Source organism: Callithrix jacchus, chromosome 13, assembly GCF_049354715.1.
Source record: "Callithrix jacchus isolate 240 chromosome 13, calJac240_pri, whole genome shotgun sequence".
NCBI lineage: Eukaryota > Metazoa > Chordata > Mammalia > Primates > Cebidae > Callithrix > Callithrix jacchus.
This window is the reverse complement of record NC_133514.1, coordinates 43520391-43540577: the sequence shown is the minus strand read 5'-3', so window position 1 is coordinate 43540577 and position 20187 is coordinate 43520391. Positions and strand designations below refer to the sequence as shown.

Here is a 20187-nt window from a genome sequence, read left to right as displayed (position 1 = left end):
TTCCCATGTCTCAGGTTTCTTCTGTAAAATTTGTGGCTAGACTAAGAAAAAATGCAGCACTTTATAAAAATAGCACCGTGTGGAGTCCAAAAATTAACCCCACCACTGGCAAATTGCCACCAATTTCAAGTGAGGTTTAGTCCCCACCCTTATGTGAATGACAAGGTGGGCAGGACAGTCCCTCAGCCAACCCCAATAAGGTCAGAAGCTGCAACAAGGCTCCCAGGAGCTCCCCAACCTGCTCTGATCACCTTGTTATTCTGCATAACATTTTTACATTAGATTCTGTTTTTACCCTATTATTTTATACTTCGTAGCATGTATCATATAATTATTCTTAAATTGAACTCTGTTATTTTGAGTGAATCTTCCATTTCTGTTGCTCCAACCCTACAACACACCTTTAAATATTCTGCAAAGGCTGTTCCTCTTTAAATACTCATTAACTATTTAAGTAGCTAGGTAAGTCAGATTACGTAACATAGCTTAAATGGACCTTGCTTTAAACAAAGCATAATAGAAGAAAAAGCTGGATTAACAAAACAACAAAATAATAGAGTACTTGCTGAACAAAGGGATTCTCCATCTCTCAGCAAATTATATTTTTAAAGTCAAATTCCTACGGTGCACTTAAATTGTGACTTGATTTTTGAAGGTTTTATATTCACGTTATTTCAAAAAAATACTTCTAGGTATGTATAACATTTATAACCTGAAAAAATCAATCAGTGAATTCTATAAAGAACATTTCTCAGTATAAAATAATATGCACAGAACAGCATATCCATCTCTCCCGTCTCTGCACTAATGTTGTTCCCCCTGCCCTTGAGTCAGTTTCTTGCACAGAAAATTACCCAGTGGAAGTGGTGCAGGGCTGAAAATTCTCATGCCTCACCAGTGCAGCTGGGGCTAGCTATAACACTGTAGAAAAATATGTGAGTAGCTTTGTTTCACCTAATGATGGGAAGACAGAAATTTTTTCTCTTTAATTCCATCTTTCTGAGTCCCCAAACAGAGTTAAGTACTCAAAAGCATATTTTATTTTTCCAGCAATATTTGTTTTATTTAATCCATCTTTATAAGCCTTAGGGGGAGCAGGCACTCGCTGCCAGCTGCAATTCCACTATCACCTGCAGCTCAACCCCCACCTGCTTTTCAATTTTTCTATTTGCCTACTCAAAGACCCAGATTTTAGTCTGTTTGCAGGTTGCTTTCCATTGATGGCATGATTAAAGAAAAACATTTCTAGCCAGGTGGTTGAGTAGACGATTGATTGAGTTGCAGGACTTTTATTTTAAATTATAATGCATCCTCTACTCAACCACCTGGCTAGAGAGGCTGGATTACGTATTTTGGAAATATATAATCAGTATTTACTCAATCAGGATTGATACGGTTTGGCTGTGACCCCACCCAAATCTCATCTTGAATTGTGGCTCCCACAATTCCCATGTGTTGTAGGAGGGACCTGGTGGGAGATGATTGAATCATGGGTGCAGTTTCCCCCATACTGTTCTCATGGTAGTGAGATCACAGGAGATCTGATGGTTTAGTAAGGGTAAACCCCCTTTGCTTGGCTTTCATTCTCTCTTGCCTGCCACCATGTAAGAGGTGCTTTTGCCTTCTGCCATGATTGTGAGGCCTCTCTAGCCATGAGGAACCTCTTTTTCTTTATAAATTACGCAGTCTCAGGAATGTTTTTATCAGCAGCGTGAAAATGGACTCATACAGGTACCCACCCGAGCTCCATATCTTGCCTCTCCCTCAACCAGGGGAACCAGAGAAAAACACAGGCAGAGGTTTACATTTCTAGAGGCAAGGGCATGCAGAGCATCTCCTCCTGGGGACAACTGAGAGGGGACTGCCGGAGGTCAGACTGCAAGAGTCCTCTCCTTTCCATTCTCTCTGTTTGATGCCTGGATCACCTGATTCAGAAGCACAGGGAGTTTTTTAAAAGGCACGTTTTCAACCGAATAATAAGGATGACTAGGGATAGAGTTCTGGGCTTTAGATTTTTCACCAGCTTCCCCAGTGCTTCCTAGAAAAATCGATTTTTAAAAATCGCAGCTTGGCTGGGCGCAGTGGCTCAAACCTGTAATCCCAGCACTTTGGGAGGCCGAGGCGGGTGGATCACGAGGTCAAGAGATTGAGACCATCCTGGCAACATGGTGAAACCCCGCCTCTACTAAAAATATAAAAAATTAGCTGGGCATGGTGGCGCGTGCCTGTAATCCCAGCTACTCAGGAGGCTGAGGCAGGAGAATTGCCTAAACCCAGGAAGTGGAAGTCGTGGTGAGCCAAGATCGCGCCATTGCACTCCAGCCTGGGTAACAAGAGCGAAACTCCGTCTCAAAAAAAAAAAATTGCGGCTTTCCTTTCCTCTCCTTTCTAGCTCTCTCCTCTCTCCCTGGTGGCTGCCAAGCCCAGACTGGCAGGAAAACAAACCAGACTGAGTGAGCTGTCTTCTGGCTTCAGCTGGATAGCACCTCAGTGAGAGGCAAAATCAGGGAGAAGCGGTCTCAAGACCAACCCATCGGCCACCTGGAAACAGCAGGCTGAGCGGTGCGGAGCATGAAGTAAGCCCTCTTCCGGCAGCGGCTCTGCTCTAATGGCTTCCAGCTCTCAAGCTCTTCAACTGCCAGTTTTCATTTCTCAGAACCTTATCTTTCCCTCCCCTCCCAACTTTCCTTCTCCTCTTCCTAACCACCTTCACAACCTTGACCCTTAGCCATCCAACCACCCTACTCAAACTCAGTACAGATGCTCCTTGACTCACGATGGGATTTCTCCCCATAAACCTGCGGTAAATGAAATCGAAATGCATTTGACACACATAAGGTACCCAACACCATAGCTTTGTCTGACCTACCTTACACATGCTCAGAACGCTTACATTAGGCTACAGCTGGCAAAAACCATCTACCACATAGCCTGTTTATAATATAGTGTTGGTGATCTCATGTGAATTATTAAATACTGTACTGAAGTATGGCTTCTACAGAAGCTGTATTGTTTTCTCACCATCATAAAGTCGAACAATTGTTAAGTTGAAACATCGTCAGCTGGGGACTCTCTGTGCTTCCAAAAAGAACCATTATCTTTCGTCCTATATCAAATCCCTTGCTCAGTGTTCCTGTTTTAGTCTGGAGCACTGACATTCTTGTAGGCAACAGGCACAAAACCAAGTGAAACAAAAATACTGGAATATATGAACTAAGAATTTAAAATAAGAAAGATAATTATATTTGAGAGGTTGAGAAGATATTACCAATATGAAGCAAAAACATGAAATCAACAAAATATAAAGCAGACATATTAGATGGTAGGATTATATACCATGACCAAGTAAGATTTATCAGTTTGATAGATGAAAACCCATTAATGTAATGTACCACATTTATAGAAGGAAAGACAAAAACCCTATGATCATATCAATAGAGCCAGAAAAAGCTTTGAACGAAATCTAACACCCTCCCATGACAAAAACTCTCAACAACTAGGAATAGAAACCAACCTGATAGGGCCATCTGTGAAAAACCCTAACAGCACACTTCATGGTGGATCAGAAGCTTTCCTCCTAAGATGAGGAGTAAGACAGGAATATCCTCTCTCACCACTTCCACCTGATGTTGTAGTGGAGATTCACAACGGGACAATTAAGTGACAAATCATGGTGGTGAGGAGGGTGGGGGAAGCATCTAAACTAGAAAGAAGAAATAAAACTTTCTCTACTTGCAGATGACATAATCCTAACCAACCCACCAAAAATCAGAATTAATAAACTAGTGCAGCCAGGTTGCAAGATGCAAGATCAAAATACAAAAATCAATTGCGTTTCTAAACACTTATCAATTAACAATCTAAAAATGAAATTAAACAACTCCATTTACAATAGCATCAAAAAGAAAAAGAAATACCTAGGAACGAGCTGATTCTAAAATTCACACAGACTCAGATTAGCCAAAACAATCTTGCAAACAACAAAGTTGGAACACTCACACTCCCCAATTCCAAACTTACTATAAAGCTACGGTAATCAAAACAGAGTGGTACTGGCATAAAGACAGACATATAGATCAATGAAATTCAATTAAGAATCGATAAATGAACCCTTCCATTTTAATCTATGTTAATGGATTTTTGACAACTATCCCAGCACAATTCAACAAATAATGATGGGACAATTAAATAGACATATGCAAAACAGTGGAGTTGGATGCCTACCTCCTACCATATACAGAAGTTAACTCAAAGTGTATTGTAGGCCTTGATGTAACAACTAAAACTATAAGTCTTTGAATATTTGTGACCTTGAATTAAACAATGGCTTCTTAGATGTGCCACCAAAAGCACGTGTGACAAGAAAATAAATAAATTGGATGTCATCAATTTTTTTTAAATGTTGTGCTTCAAAGACACCAATGGCTCATACCTGTAATCTGAGTGGTGGATCACAAGTTCAGGAGTTCGAGACCAGCCTGACCAACATGGTGAACCCCATCTGTACTAAAAATACAAAATTAGCTTGGCCTAGTGGTGGGCACCTGTTCCCAGCTGCTTGGGAGTCTGAGGCAGGAGAATCACTTGAACCTGGAAGGCAGGGGTTGCAGTGAGCCGAGATCACACCACTGCACTCCAGCCAGCGAGTTTAGGGATCTGGGGGGAGGTGGTGTGAATGTTCTAGAAGCAGTGGTGATCCATGCAAAACTCCATGAAATAACCAACAATCACCAAACTATATGCTTAAAATGGTAGATTTTATAGTATTTATATCAAAATAAAGCTGTTATTTAGAAATTAAAATTATAAAAACTAGTAAGAACAACTACAAAAATCAAAATAGATACATGTCTAGAAAATATGATCAAAAATTTCAAGAATAAAAAAAACTTCAAAAAATCTCAAGTATTAAAGAAATTGAGGCCAGGCACAGTGGTTCATGCTTGTAATCCCTGCACTTTGGGAGGCTGAGGTGGGTGGATCACCTGAGGTCACGAGTTTGAGAACAGCCTGGCCAACATGGTGAAACCCCATCTCTACTAAAAATGCAAAAATTAGTTGGGCGTGGTGGCACATGCCTGTAATCCAGCTACTTGGGAGGCTGAGTCAGGAGAATCACTTGAACCCAGAAGGCTGAGGTTGCATTGAGCCAAGATCGCACCACTGCACTGTAGCCTGGGCAACAAGAGCGAAATAGTCTTCAAATAAAAATAATTGAAATGATCAACCACTTCCTTTCTTCCCTACCATCACCGCTACCACTAACACCACCAATAATATTGTTTTAGAGGTTCAAATGCCCAGATCATTTTATGAGGTTGATAGGTCCATTGCTTTTAAATACAGATGTCAAAACCCTTAAGTAAAATTAACCAACTGAATATAAGTTTTTTTAAGTAATATGTCATGCAATCATGGATTAATTAGTAATACAAACATAGCGCGACATTAAAAAATCAATATTATTTACCACATAGACTAAAGGGTAAAAAAATAAATATCTAAATCAATGCAGAAAAATCATTTTACAAAATCCAGCACCTATTTGTATTTTAAAAATTCAGGTAGCTAGGGAAAGACAGGACTGTTCTTCTCTCCATACAGAGTATATGAAAAATCTACAACAACCATTACACTTAATGTGGAAATACTGATTGCATTCTTTTAAAGACTAGAAACAAAAAAAATCTGGCCACCATCACTACTGCTGCTGAATATAGCACTGGAGTTCCCTGCCAAGAAAGAAAAAGATCGAAGAATAGGAAGGGAAGAGCTACAACTTATTGTTTGCAAATAATAACAAATGTTTATCTAGAAAATTTGGCAGACTCCATAGACAGACCCTTAAAACTCATAAAGAGTTTAGTCAGTTTGATGGACACAAAGGCACGCTGCCCCCATCCTTATTCAGTGGAGAACTCATTAGCGCTGCTCCTGGGGTTTGACAGACTCCAGCCTTTTCAGGGATCCCCTGAGCTACAGATTTGCCCAAGGTCAAATCCTTCCCAGGGTGTGATGATAAAAGTACATAAGTCAAGGGGTAACAAGAGAGGTAGCTTGCATTGACTGATTTAAAACACATTACGAACTTCTAACTCTCTGCAATCTGAAGTTAAATAATATTTAACTCGTGCAAGTCCCCTGTATAGAGCCAGGATTTGAACCCAAGCTTTCTGACTTGAGAGACTAAAGTCTTAACTACAGTGCTGGGCTCCAAGATCAGTTTTCCAGCACCCTAAGATCACACATTGCATATTGGTGCTTCTAAGTGTTCACTGAGTGTCACCCCAGTTCTTGGGATACACATATGCCTCCCTTTGATATACTAGACTATGTGTATGTAAGCAGACCCTTCAATGTCTATCGCAAGACTGACCCGGCTCTGAAATCTTCTCCTGCAGCTCCAGACACTAATTTCATCCTATACTGACCTCTCATGGCTCTCATTGTCTTGGCCACATAGTTTAGCCCTTTCTGATTTTCATTTCAGCAATTCATAAAATACAGACTAATAACTGCCCGGCTTATCTCATGTGGCTCAAAACCACAGCCCTTTGGCAAAGAACAAAGCCTGATGAGTCTTCCATATTCTAACAAAGTACAATATACCATAGGTGTCCAAAACAATGCTCCTTGATTTGAAATGATTACATCTAGTATATTAATTAGTCTCGCTGTCTCAGACTGAAGTTAAAGCAAAGGAAACAGAAGTGTCTGTCAAACTCAGTTCTGCTTGTCTTTCTCAAACACGTGGTCAGGATTCTATAATTTCTTCCTGACCCTCATCATTCTTGACAATCTAATTTTGATTCAGTCTCTCCACAAAAGTCAGCCCACAGATAAATATGCACATATAAAGTTAGTCTAAAACTACTGAGAAGTGCTTAACCAGTATAATCATGCATTCAGGCTGGACATTTTCCCATCCAGGGAAAATAATAATGTCTTCATCCTAACGTCATTGGCAGCATGCATAGCCCTCTCCCTCCCGCCACCCGCTCTTAGCTAGATTTCAAGTCAGCCTGGCCCACTTCTTTTCACCTGCTGACTGATTCACCATTTCATAGAAATGTATTAAAAATTTTGAAAACTGATTAATAAGGGTGGAAAAATTATGACCATTATTTTTTTTAAGGAGAGAGGGTTTAGCTGCCTTCAGCTCCTTGACAGCCCACTGCAGTTGTTTCTGACTTCCATGACAAAACACAGCAGCCAAGGGGAGGCTGCGGCTGCTGATTCCTTTCTTCCTTGCTGAATTAGGAAGCCAGAAGAAATTAGTGCCTTAAACACAACCATCTGTTCTGTGCAGGCCTTTCTTCTGGACTTCAACAAGGGGGTGATACATCGATTCCAAGTCAAATTTCAATCTGATTCCTGGTATTTCTAATCTTACTCCTCTCTGCTGAGAGTGAATTTACAAAATTGGGCCAAAGTGAGAAAGGAAGCTGACTGATTAATATTCATAGCTTGTGTTTTTTACTAGATTAAACCAATTCTACCAAAAAAAAGAAAAACAAACGCTGCTATATTTCACCTATGAGAAAAGTTGAATGTTCATGAATTACAGAAGGTAAATAGTACACAGCAGTACATGACATTCATTCATTCATTCATTCATTCATTGTTCAAACCTCTGATGCCTATCTTACACGACAAGGGTCAAAATATACCAGATTAAGTAATCTGGAATGTGAAGTATTTTGGTTGAGTTATTGCTACCAAAACAAAGAATAGCCAGCATGCACATTCTAGTTATTCTCTTGTGAAATCTCAGCATCTCCTTCCGTGAGCCTCCATTCATTTACCATCCTCATTCAGTCCTTGTCCTCCCAACTTATAGACCAGAATTCACACAGTCACCTTCTGCAGTGTGACATCTTCTTTTGGCTTGGTATGTGTAATGAAATTCCCCTTCCTCAAGAATTCTGGACCCGAGGATAGATGGAAACAAACAGGCTGTGCTAACAGAAGAAAATTAGGATTGCATTTCACTGAAGGCTGTTCTAGGTCCACAAAGAGTAACTGGAATGTAATTTTGGATTCAGTTAACAAGATTAAAACAGAACAGACAGAGTCTGTCTCTGAATATAAAGATAGGTAACATTCCAAAACCGGTTTCACAGAGAAGTTTTTTCAATAAACACCAAGAGCGGTACATAAATTAATTGTAACATGCTGACTAATGTGTGTTTCCTTAACTATAAAATGTAAAGGTAGAACATGAGAATTTCAAATGTCCCAATCAATTTTAACACTCTGTATTCATTATATGGAGACTTTGAAATGCCATCTCAACTTTAGAGCACTACTGCTTATAATAGAAAAGAAGGGAGATCTGAAATCAATGACCTCCGTTTGCACCTTATAAAACTAGAAAAAGAAGACGACCACAGTCTTCTTTTATAGAATAAGTTCCAAGACCCACAGTGGGTGCCTGAAACTACAAATAGTGCCAAACCCAACGGCTGTCCATCAGGACATGTTTCTGTCCACGCGATCCATCAATAAATGTAATGCCTTTCCACCTTAACTAAGCACTTATCACACACTGAGGTCATAACTCTTTGAGTTTGAAATGCGACAGTGAAAGTAACACGAATTTCTTTTTCTTCACAATTTCATGGATGGAAGATTTATTCTTACTGTAAATCTTAGCAACCTCAGCATACAACTTTTTTCCTTCTTGAGAACTTTTATGATTTTACTTAAAGGAAACACTTTACAGCTTCTCTTTGGCATGTTTGAGTTGCCAGCACCACTACTCCAGTGCTTTGGAGCCATTAAGTCAAGTAAGGGTGACTTGGACACCAGCATGGTGATGCCTCATCAGTGGATCTGACAACCTTTGAGGTCTGCAAGTGTGACTCACAGGCAGACAGCACCTGCAGCGCAGAGACACTGGGATTCACAGCCAGGGCAGGATGAAGCTGGATGGGGTGAGGTTTCACGTGCTGCTCAGGACAGAACGCAACTTAAACCTTATGAATTGTTCATTTCTGGAATTTTCCATGTAATATTTTTAGACCATGGTTGGCTGTGGGTAACTGAAACTGTGGAAAGCAAAACCATGGATAAGGAGGACTATGTAAATTAATCCTCATGAAAGCAGAAGAAAGGAAAAAATAGAAGTATTAGAGTGAAAATCAAGAAAACAAAAACAGAAATACAACAGAGAAAATCAATGAAAGCAAAAGCTCATTCTCTGAGATCAGCAAAATTGAGAAATCTCTAGTCAGACCAATAGAGTAACAGAGAAAAGATACTAATCACAAATATCAGGAATGAGAGAAAAAAGTACATGACTCCTTCCACAGATATTAAAATAATAATCAGGTAATATTATAAATAATCTGCCAATTAATTCTACAACTTAGATGAAATAAGCAAATTATTTTAAAAAACAAACTACCAAAGCTTAAGAATAAACAGATAACCTGAATAGATTATTTATTAAAGAAATTAAATTTGCAGTTAAAATCTTCTCACAAAGGAAATGCCACACTTGGATGGTTTCACTAAGAAATTCTACCAAACATTGTACACCAATTCTAGAAAAAATTTCCAGAACACACTGAATGAACGGATGTTCAGAAGGAGCGGAGGAGCACAGGATGGCATCCAGAGAGCGCAGGGGACCAGAGATGTGACCAGGTACCAAAATCACAATGGAATCAAAGGTAACATGGAAGCTGTCCTACGAATTCCAAAGTACTTAAGCCTGTGAAATCCCAGCCTGAGCCACACTTCCAAAGCAAAGGGTTATAGTCTGAAAACAGATAACCACAGAAACTATACTGAGAGAGTAATGTACAATTTACAAAGTGATTTCACATACACTATTATCTCATAGCCTATCTCATCTGATCCTCCAAAAACCCCAAGGCTCAGAAAGGCTGAGCAACCGGCCAAGGTCACACAGGTCCTTCTCTCTGGCTCATGGCTGAGTTAGGCCATCTTCTGCTCATGCAGTTCCCCTCACCTAGTATCCAGCCTTCTGCAATAGAAGCTTCTTGAGGGCAGGGACTAGTCTGAATTGCTCACTGTTAAATCTCCAGAACTCAGAACGTAGATTCTTTTAATAATATTTATTGACCAACTACTGACTCTAAGATCAGCATACTTTTCATGACACTGACCAGCATATTCTGCAATGTTTTGTCTTCACCTAAGAAATAGAAGCTCTCCCTTATAAGTCCACACGCAAGGAAGCTATAGAAGGCCAGGCCTGTGCCCTGGTGCCCACTGGCCGCTCAATTAATTGGATTGCTATGAGCACCAGCGAACTTCATCAAGAGGGGCGCTGCACAGCAGAGGAGCCGTGACTCCACATCTGGTGGGTTGATTCAAAATGCACCGGTGTTGCTATCCACCCAAAGCATGCAATGAGTTCACCTCTTTCTGGGATTAAAAATACTAGAACTAGCTATGGGGTTGAAACTAGACAGGCTGGACTTTGAGGCAGAAAATACTTTTACATGAATTTTCTATTACGTTGCCTACAGCAAAACTCCTTTCAATTTTCTACACGTCTGTATGTGAGCTACATACTGTGAGCATATGCTGTGTTGAACCATGCGAAACTACCATTTTTGTATGTGAAAATGATTAAATATTGGTAATTTCAGATGGTTCAGCTTTGTTTTTTTATAAACTGAAAAAAGTCTTTAAAAAAAAAGTAGACTATAAATATGCATATTTTCCCTGAATTGGCCACTTTCCTCTCTCAATTCCAGTAATACTAATATAGTCATAAGATTAAAAATTTTGCCATTAGCAACCAAGATATCCTTCAGTAGATAAAAGGATAAACTATGGCACATCCATACAATGGAACAGTATTCCTTTTTTTTTTTTTTTGAATGAGAAAACATTTATTCCTTCTCCAAACAGCATCCAAGGGCCGGGCGTCGCCCCCAAGGCTTTGTAATACATTCCGCACAGAGTAGGAGCCATGGGGCATGGGACACCCCTGCTTCCTAAGTAACAACTGCAAAATATTTACATAAAGCTGGGTGTTGTCAGGCAAAGCCCTTCCCTGCTGCCAGGGGTGGAAGCAAGGAGGAAGTGTTGTGGGCACCAGTCCTGCCTCCACACCATGGGGGCAGCCCAGAGAACACTGGCCCAGGGTGGTGGCCCCCAGATCATACAGCAGTGGGCCTAGTGGGAGCAAACCTGAGTGAGGACGCAGGAGCCTGGTCCAGCCCCAATGCACAGGGTAGGTATAAGGCCCCCCAAGAGTCTTTGGCAGAGAACACAGATAACAGTGGCTCCCACAGCCTGACCCGGGCTGGGGGAAAGCCGAGGCACTGGTAGTAGCATGTGGGTGCCTGCTGGCTTCTAGCCACTCCAGGCGGGGCTGGGGTCATTAAAAGCAAGGAGAAACAATAGCTAAAAACCCTTCCTAAAAGCGCCCATCTGGCCGGGCGCGGTGGCTCACGCCTGTAATCCCAGCATTTTGGGGGGCCGAGGCGGGTGGATCACGAGGTCAAGAGATTGAGACCATCCTGGTCAACATAGTGAAACCCCGTCTCTACTAAAAATACAAAAAATTAGCTGGGCATGGTGGCACGTGCCTGTAATCCCAGCTACTCGGGAGGCTGAGGCAGGAGAATTGCCTGAGCCCAGGAGGTGGAGATTGCGGTGAGCCGAGATCGCGCCATTGCACTCCAGCCTGGGTAACAAGAGCAAAACTCCATCTCAAAATAAAAAGTGCCCATCTAATAGTAAGATTAGCAAGGGCCCTTTGGCCCTCTGTCCTTCCTGGTTATTGACTGTCCCTCGTTCCTAGGAAGACAGAGCTGTTCTCCAGCTAAAGCTTCTCCTCTCTATAAAGCTGTTTTACTATTCCCTTCATAGCAGGAGCCAAAATAGTATAGGAGGAGGGAGGCACCTGGCACTCCCTAGGCCTACACAGGAAAAACAGAGCCGAAGGCAGAATCATTGTATGAGATATTTATTAAAGGAGTGTCTTGGCAAAAAAAAAAAAAAAAAAAAAAAAGGATTTTTTTTTTTTTAACCAAACACTCATCCCATTTAATTTCCTGTTACATGCTCTGAGGAAGCCAAGAACATTGGGTCTCAGGGCAGCAATGCTCTGAGATTCCAGCTCAGGCCCCCTCTATGTGACAGATTCATGCACACACATCCACACACATCATAGAACCAGGCAGAAATACACATGCATGCACAGGTGGCTAGAGAACCATAGGGCAGGATGGGAAAAAGGGCTGGTCAAGGATATGCAATCAACTGGAAACTGGGACCTAGAGAATGCTTCTGTTGCAGGCTGAACATGAGTTAAAATTAGAACAAAGGCAGAACACAGAATAAAGGTGGGATGCTCAGACAAGAGGTTGGATAGATGGAGAGATTGAGATGCAGGGAGAGTTTTGGGAAAGCAGCCTCAGAAAGGGAGGTTGTTCTTTATTGGGAACTCAGGTGGACAGGGGTCCTATGACTCCAGTGATATACTGAGGCTGAGGGAATATGCCACAGCATTGCCTCTGCAATCTGTGTCCTCTCCCAAAGTAGAGGAAACCATGAGCCCCAACTTCTGTCCCTCCCCATTAACACTCTTAAGGACTTTCCCATTACCCAAAAAGAAATTACCACCCCGCCCCCCCCACTACAAACACACACAAAGTTAGGTCCAGCATAGGCCAAAGTTAGGCCAAGCATAGAAAGCCTCAGTAACTCTTCTTGGTGGAACCAAAGCCAGAGAAGCCCATCACAGCTGCCATCTCATCATCCTCCTCAAATGTCAAGTCCTCCTCAGCCCTCCTTTTCTTCTCCTTCTGTTTCTCTTTCTTGTATGCTTTGGCCTTTTCCTCCTCTTCTCTGAGCTCCTTCATCCTTTCCTCAAAATCATAACCCTTCTGCTTTTCTTCCATCTTCTTCTTGTTGACCTCAAAAAGTTTCTTCACCTGATCCAGGGTGGAACGTTCCACACGCATAGACATGCCCAGGTTTCTCTGATGTTTCTTTCCATTAATGTGATCCAGAAAGTTGATGGAGTCCTTCACCACACAGTCACAGACATTGCAATAACATCCTCCCATCTCAGATTGAGGTGTGGTCTTGGCAATAACAATTGTCTTCCCAAGTTTGGATTCCAAGTCCACCCTGTAGTCCCTGTGCCGTAGAAACTCTTGCTTGGCAGGCTGCACTGGTTTTCCATCCTTCTTTTCTCTCTCTTCCGTGAGTCTCTCTTCTCGGCGAGTTTCTCATACTCATCTTAGTCCCACTTTCGGCGAAAGTCCAAGTTTTTTTGTCCCGCTGCCCGACGCTATCTTCACAGCAAAGTGAATGGCAAGCCGAAAAATCCGAATTTTTTTATTTTATTTATTTTTTTTTGAAACGGAGTTTCGCTCTTGTTACCCAGGCTGGAGTGCAATGGCGCGATCTCGGCTCACCGCAACCTCCACCTCCTGGGTTCAGGCAATTCTCCTGCCTCAGCCTCCCAAGGCCCGCACCACCATGCCCAACTAATTTTTTGTATTTTTAGTAGAGACGAAATTTTCCCATTTGACCAGAATGGTCTCAATCTCTTGACCTCGTGATCCACCCACCTCGGCCTCCCAAAGTGCTGGGATTACAGGCGTGAGCCACCACGCCTGACTTTTTTTTTTTTTTTTTTTTTTTTTTTTTTTTAGGGCTTGTGCTTATTTATTAGATATGATCTCTCAGGGGTAGCTGAACTTGCTGTATTTGTTCTCTTTGGGCCCAGTTGCCAAGTCAATCTGTCAAGGTTAAAACACCTCCAGTCCCAGGGATTGGCTGTCTCCTGGTGCAAAGATGCCTGCGGACGGGCTGCAGGTATCCAAGGGGCCGAATTCAAGTAGGAAGCTGCAGCTGCTAAGCCAGCAAAGCTGGTGCCAGGTTGGAGGTGGGGAGGCGAGTGCTGTGAGGTGCTGGGATCTGGGAGTCAGGGAGAGGCCAGGGTGGTACCTGCCAAGGCTGATTTCCCTCTGGCAGCTGGGGATCAACTGGAAGCTTTCTTCCGGACTTGAAGGGAGCAGAAGGGCTGCCTCAGCTGTTTTTTCCGATCGTTGACGCAGCCGAGGTGTATGTTGGTCACAAAGTTTCCCGTTCCCGACAGGTCAGGAGGCCCCTCCTCTCTGCTAACCGGGCCATCATTCCACATGACCAGAGTGGCCCCTACGACCAGAGCGGCTTTGTCAGCGCCATCCGGCAGGTCATCATCACCTGCAAGCAGGCAGTGGGACCTGGTGGCATCCACGCAGGCCCAGTCCAGATCGTCAACAAGTTCCTGGCGTGGAGCGGCGTCATGGAGTGGCAGGAGGCCAGGTCTGAGCCCAACAGCTGGTCCAAGAGGTGGCTGCCGTCCCACGTCTACGTGAACCAGGGAGAGATCCTGAGGATTGAGCAGTGGCCGAGAAAGCTGTGCATGCAGCTCATCCCGCAGCAGCTGCTGACCACGCTGGTGCCGCTGTTCCGAAACTAGTGCCTGGTGCAGTTCTACTTCACCAAGGACCTGGAGACGCTGAAGAGCCTGTACCGGATCATGGACAATGGCTTCGCTGGCTGCGTGCACTTTTCCTACAAGGCGTCGTGCGAGATCCGCGTGCTCATGCTCCTGTACTCCTCGGAGAAGAAAATCTTCATCGGCCTCATCCCCCACGACCAGGGCAACTTTGTCAACGGCATCCGGCGCCTCATTGCCAACCAGCAGCAGGTCCTACAGCGGAACCTGGAGCAGGAGCAGCAGCAGCGAGGGATGGGGGTCTAGTGGCTACCCCGGAGTGGGCCCCTCCAGGAGTCACAGACGAGGCCCCTGCAGAGACTGGTGACACACTTCTGAGCAGGGGCCCCTGGGGACTTCGACTGCCCAGCAACATGGAGGATGGCGTCCTGAGGGCTCAAGGACGGTCCCCAACCCTGTATGTTTCCCCAATAAAGCCTTTTAAAAAGCAAAAAAAAAAAAAAAGATGCATGTGCCCAGTTGTTGTCTGCCATACAGAAGGCTCAGAAGGAGCCTCAGCGGGTACCAGCAACATGGATTTCCTCAGATACTGAGTCTTAATGGGACTTCTCGTTGAATGTCAGAGTTTTAAATCTGTACCGTTGTCATAGCCCTCTACAGCTGCAATCTAAAACAGCAGCATTTGACCCATTATAATGTGTACAACTTTAAAAGTGCAGCGGTTTATTAATCTTATTTGAAAAAAAATTTTACTGTATGGTTATGTAGTTACCTATTTGACTGTTAATTTTTTTTCCTTTACCTCATATGAAGCTGTGGTAGAAATATGAATAATGTTAAGACACTGAGTATGAGACTTCTCAGATTTCACATGATCTTTTAAGATTCAAATAAAGAGCTTTCCTAAATTAAAAAAAATACTATTCCATTGTATGGATGCACCATAGTTCCGTGGCACAGGAAGGAAGGAAGGAAGGAAGGGAGGATGGGCGGGTGGGAGGGAGGGAGGGGGATGGAAGGAGGATGGGAGGGGAGGAAAAGAAAAGAAATAAGCTATCAGGCCATGAAAAGACATAAAGAAAACTTAAATGTATATTACTAAGTACAAGAAGTCAATCTGAAAAGGCCACATCCTATATGATACTAACCATATGATGTTCTAAAAAATGCAAAACTATGGACATGGTAAAACGATTAGCGGTTGCTCAAGAGGTGGGGTCGGGGGATGGTGACTAGGTGGAGCACATCAGATTTTTCAGCCAGGGAAACTGCTCTGTATGACACTGTAATGGTGGACACATATTATGTATTTGTCAATAGTCATCGAATGTATAATACACGGAATAAGCCCTGAGCTCAACAGTGGGCTTTGGGTGATAATGATGTGTCCATGTGGGTTCATTAATTGCAACAAATATGCTATACTAATGCAAGATATTAATAACAGAGAGAAACCGTGGTGAGAGGGAGTATATGGATACTTTCTGCTCAATTTTTTTTTTGAGACGGAGTTTCGCTCTTGTTACCCAGGCTGGAGTGCAATGGCACAATCTCGGCTCACCGCAACCTCTGCCTCCTGGGTTCAGGCAATTCTCCTGCCTCAGCCTCCTGAGTAGCTGGGATTACAGGCATGCGCCACGATGCCCAGCTAATTTTTTGTATTTTTAGTAGAGGTGGGGTTTCACCATGTTGACCAGGATGGTCTCGATCTCTTGACCTTGTGATCCACCTGCCTCAACCTCCCAAAGTGCTGGGATTACAGGCGTGAGCCACCGTGCCTGGCCTCTGCTCAATTTTTGTAAGCCTAAAACTGCACATAAAAATAAGTCTATCAATTAAAAAATCACAGAAACAAAAAACAAACAAAACCCTACTTTGCCTTTTGTTGCCAGGTAAGAAAACTGAAGGATAGGTGAGAGAAGGCACAAAATGGGCAGTGTGCACCTGGCGGGGGAATGCCGCCTCTCACTGTCCACACAAGGCGCAAGACAAGTCCCAGAGCCACGCTCCATCGATTTTCCAATCGGCCAAGGGCTGACCTTTCTTTCCTAATACCATGACTTAACAACAGCCTTGAAATCCTTTCACGAATTTGCTGCTTCCTTTCAAGCGTTACAAATTTTCCATTTGGGGGTGTTTCTAAAGCTCTCCTGACATTTAATCTTATCTCCAAGTCATGCCGAAAAGTCCAACACTTGCAAATGTTTCCAAGTAAAATGAATTGCTCATGGCGAGCAATGTCCCCAATGTTTTCAAACCTGCTGGTCTGTGAGGACCAGAGTCACTCATTTGTGTCTATGTCATTTGTCTAAGCCCTGGGATTTCTCAAGGTTGAGGGGTCCCCTGAGATGTGACATCTGTAATTATAATCCATCTGAATTCCTCTTGTCACCTTCTTCAGGAAGAGTGTGACAGACCCGCCCCTCCTTGGGATCTCTTAGTAGAAGCACATATTTATATATTTTCTGCCCCAGATCTGCACGCTCCTCAAGGACATATGCAAGCTCCCATCTGTGGAAAACAAACTGTGTTTATTTCTCCCCCCTCCCTGGTATTCTCATTCAGTTAAGCAGAATGTCCTCTTTCACCAAAAAGAATTTCCCTTGCAATTAGTTATCTGCCAGATGACTTAGGAGATACCAAAAGGCAATTTTTTTTTCCTTTTTACCTCTTTGGAACTTCTTGAACTTGAAAGTAAATATCATTTAATCAAATGCACGGATGCATTAGTGCTGATCCACATTATGCATCAGCACTAATGCATCCATAGAAGTAGGATAATGAGGCTCTTTCTTACTGGGGTAGGATATCTTTAGGAAGAACTGACCTCACGCATGTGGAGGGTAAACAGCTTGTCTGCACCATTGGCTACAGAGACTCCATGGGCGTTTGGAGGCATCAGAATCTCCCCTGACTTGGACATCAAGTGCTTCAGAAATGAATTTACCCTACACCATAAAGCAACACACCATATAGCACTCTGTGTCTTGGCTCTGACTACTAGTTAAAACCTGGGGCACCCAGAAAGGAAACATACTACGTTGCATTTCACAAAGTCTTTCTCCAGCCACATGACCCCAGGCACTCTCTACAGGAGAGCCCACAGTCCTGCTTCTCTATCAGCCTTCTTCCTTGGAGTTTACTTGGGCTTTGTGTTGCCTCCCTGTCTTAGGGATGGGGGAAACACAACTCAAGAAGGAATGAAGCCCACCAGCAGAGCACGTGGCCTGGAGCAGGAAACTGCAGGGCAACTGTGGTCTGGGTTTTAGCTCACCAATGCTGTGAGACACACTATCCTGCTGCCTTTCCAACTCTCCCTTCCCCAGTGGACACAGGTGTTCCCAGATCAGGCATGTCCCTCCCCTGTGGTTCAGTTTTCTTCTCTCTGGGTCTTTGTCTCAGCTGGGGACACACACAGCCAGCTGTCATCATCCAGGTGTTGTGCTTTTGTGTGGCAATGATTGCATTGACGTGAGGACGAGGGTCTACAGGTGGGCTGGGGACACCCGGCAAAAGTGGCAAATGGCATCTCATTCTCCTGTCAGCAGAGGAAGACGAGATGGCTCTGGAAGCTCAGAAGAAGGAGGCTGACAGACGCAGAAATACTCTGTCTCCAACGTAAGACAAAGCCTCAGAAGTCCTCTCTGCACCTGTATTTCTCCACTTACCAGTGTGTCACCAGCAATGCTATTCTAGCATCCTGGCCATGGTATAACTCCCCAGACCCTTGTCTAATCACACATCTACTCTGGACTTAGCCCTTACCTTGAAAGCCCTAGCCTTGAGCCCATGATTATAGCCATGCGTCTGATCACTGCGGCTGATCTGGGGGCAAGCCTCCATGAGCAGTCTCGGCCAATAGTTTGCACACTCACGTGAAGCACTCATGCCAAAAGGCCCTGGCATACTTGACTCCTAAAGACACAAATACAAACCTCACCCGGTCTGTCCATCAGGCAGCCAAAGACACAAATTGAAAACTGCAAGGGATCCTTATGAAATACCAGGATCACCAGACCACGAGACTGCTTTTTAGTGCAATTTCTGGCCAACATAGTTAACTCCAGAATTTACAGTTACAGAAATTCAATTCAGAGCCTCGGCTGTCCCTAGGCTGAGGGGAGAATTTAGGATCACACCTGCTTCCTCCCACGGGGCTCCTTTTACGTTTTGACTGGCTAGACTGATGCATCAGTGGGGAAACTGCTCTCATCAGTGAAGTGGAGTATTGATTTAAAGGTCTGAGACTCTGGAACTCAAGATGTAAACTTTCACTCCCCAGATTTTTTTTATACAATCCATTGCATTAATGTTGCATATAAAAATTTCCTCATACTTTATAATAAACATTTTCTGTTCTGCAAATTGCAAACTGATGGCATTCTTGAGCATCCAAAGGGATGTTTTATATTCCATTCACTACCACTGCAAGTATGATAGCATTTAGCCAACACACTGCCTAGACGGGTTTTGGTCACTTCCTGTTACAAAATGAACCGCATAGCAAAAGAAGAGCTTAAAATATATAACCGCAGCTTTCTAATTTTCCACACTTTCTTCTTTGTTCTTCTTTCCCGCTTTCTTCTCACTCAGAGTCTTCAATAGCAACTCTGGTGTGTGAAGAGATAGAGGTTGATGCTGTGAAGTCCCTGCTCAGAGCAACCTAGCTCTCCCCCTCTGGCAGGCTCTCAGGGGCTGGAGCAGCTACAAAGAAAGGGGACGTTTCCGCTCCATATTTAACCTGCCTTGAAAGCCTGAATAGCCACAGATACCCAGTGAACATGCAGAGCAGCTGGTGCACCTAACCTCAGGCTCCATGAGGCTCCCCAGAGGGAGGAGACACCCCACGGTTGTCTGTGCTGCTGAAACATGACACCCCCCTCAAGGCATGTCCCCTGCCATGCCACATCTTCTTTCCCAATAAATGACCCCCACATGATCTACACCGATCAGTACTGAAAAACAAAACAAAGAGCATTGATGTTTCATCTCTGGATGTTTCTTTCTGTATTTAGCCCCAGAGGAGAAAAGCACTTGAGAAAGGGAGAGAGTAAGCGCTGAAGTCAGCAACTCCCCAAGTGGTTGTCTGCTAACCAGAACCCTGAATCTCACCCAGCTCTTTATCACTGTCTCCATCGTATTTAAAAGAGAGAGAAAGAAAAAAAAAAAAACTTTTGAAACTGCAGACCTACAGTTCTCCCTTAAATGCACTAATTAGAATGGTATCTCTTTCCCCTCCTGGCCCCGCCCCACCCTACACAGCTGCTGCAGCAACTGGAGAGGTGAAGGTGCCTGGAATTGCAAACCCGAAGCGTTTTTCACAGTCTTCCCTTCTGCTTCTTCATCAAATCCACTCTAGAATTCTTTCCCCTTCCAGTCAGAGTTCTCCTTATTTTCTCTCTTTCTCCAGGGTGTCAAGGAAACTGCAGGAAGTCCCAGAACACCTGCTGTGCTGGGAGATCTGATCTACTTCCCAGGGCAGGATTGAATGGGCACAAAGCCTTCCAGCCCTGGAACTGGCTAACTGCCCCCGCTTTAGCCAGTTCACCTGCTCTTCACCTCCAGGGGCCACAGGCAGGGAATCAGGCCTGGTTAGCTTTGCAGACTCACTCCCCTCACTCTGTGCTCCAGCAAAGCTACGCTATACACCAGGTCCACATACTCGGAGCTCTGAGCTTTTGTGCCATCCACGTGGAGTCTCCTTTCCCTTGTGTAACCGCTGAACCCTCACTCACTCTGCAGAT

At 43.7% G+C, this 20187-nt stretch overlaps 6 pseudogenes across 4 annotated transcripts in view; 1 reads left to right on the top strand and 5 right to left on the bottom strand.

The window, feature by feature from the left end:
- The window catches only part of LOC144578979 (zinc finger protein 362 pseudogene), a 156882-nt pseudogene that overhangs the window by 68690 nt on the left and 68005 nt on the right, over nt 1–20187 (bottom strand). The gene's annotated exons all lie outside the window — the stretch shown is intronic.
- LOC144578978 (cytochrome P450 3A21 pseudogene) overlaps nt 1–20187 on the bottom strand; it is a 153425-nt pseudogene that overhangs the window by 65233 nt on the left and 68005 nt on the right. The gene's annotated exons all lie outside the window — the stretch shown is intronic.
- Nucleotides 1–20187, bottom strand: part of LOC144578981 (speedy protein C pseudogene) — a 153425-nt pseudogene that overhangs the window by 65233 nt on the left and 68005 nt on the right. The window lies entirely within an intron of this gene.
- The window catches only part of LOC144578980 (5'-nucleotidase domain-containing protein 2 pseudogene), a 141954-nt pseudogene that overhangs the window by 53762 nt on the left and 68005 nt on the right, over nt 1–20187 (bottom strand). The window lies entirely within an intron of this gene.
- On the bottom strand, nt 12602–13285 carry LOC144578858 (zinc finger matrin-type protein 2 pseudogene; annotated as a pseudogene).
- Nucleotides 13795–15157, top strand: LOC118146950 (prostate tumor-overexpressed gene 1 protein pseudogene; annotated as a pseudogene).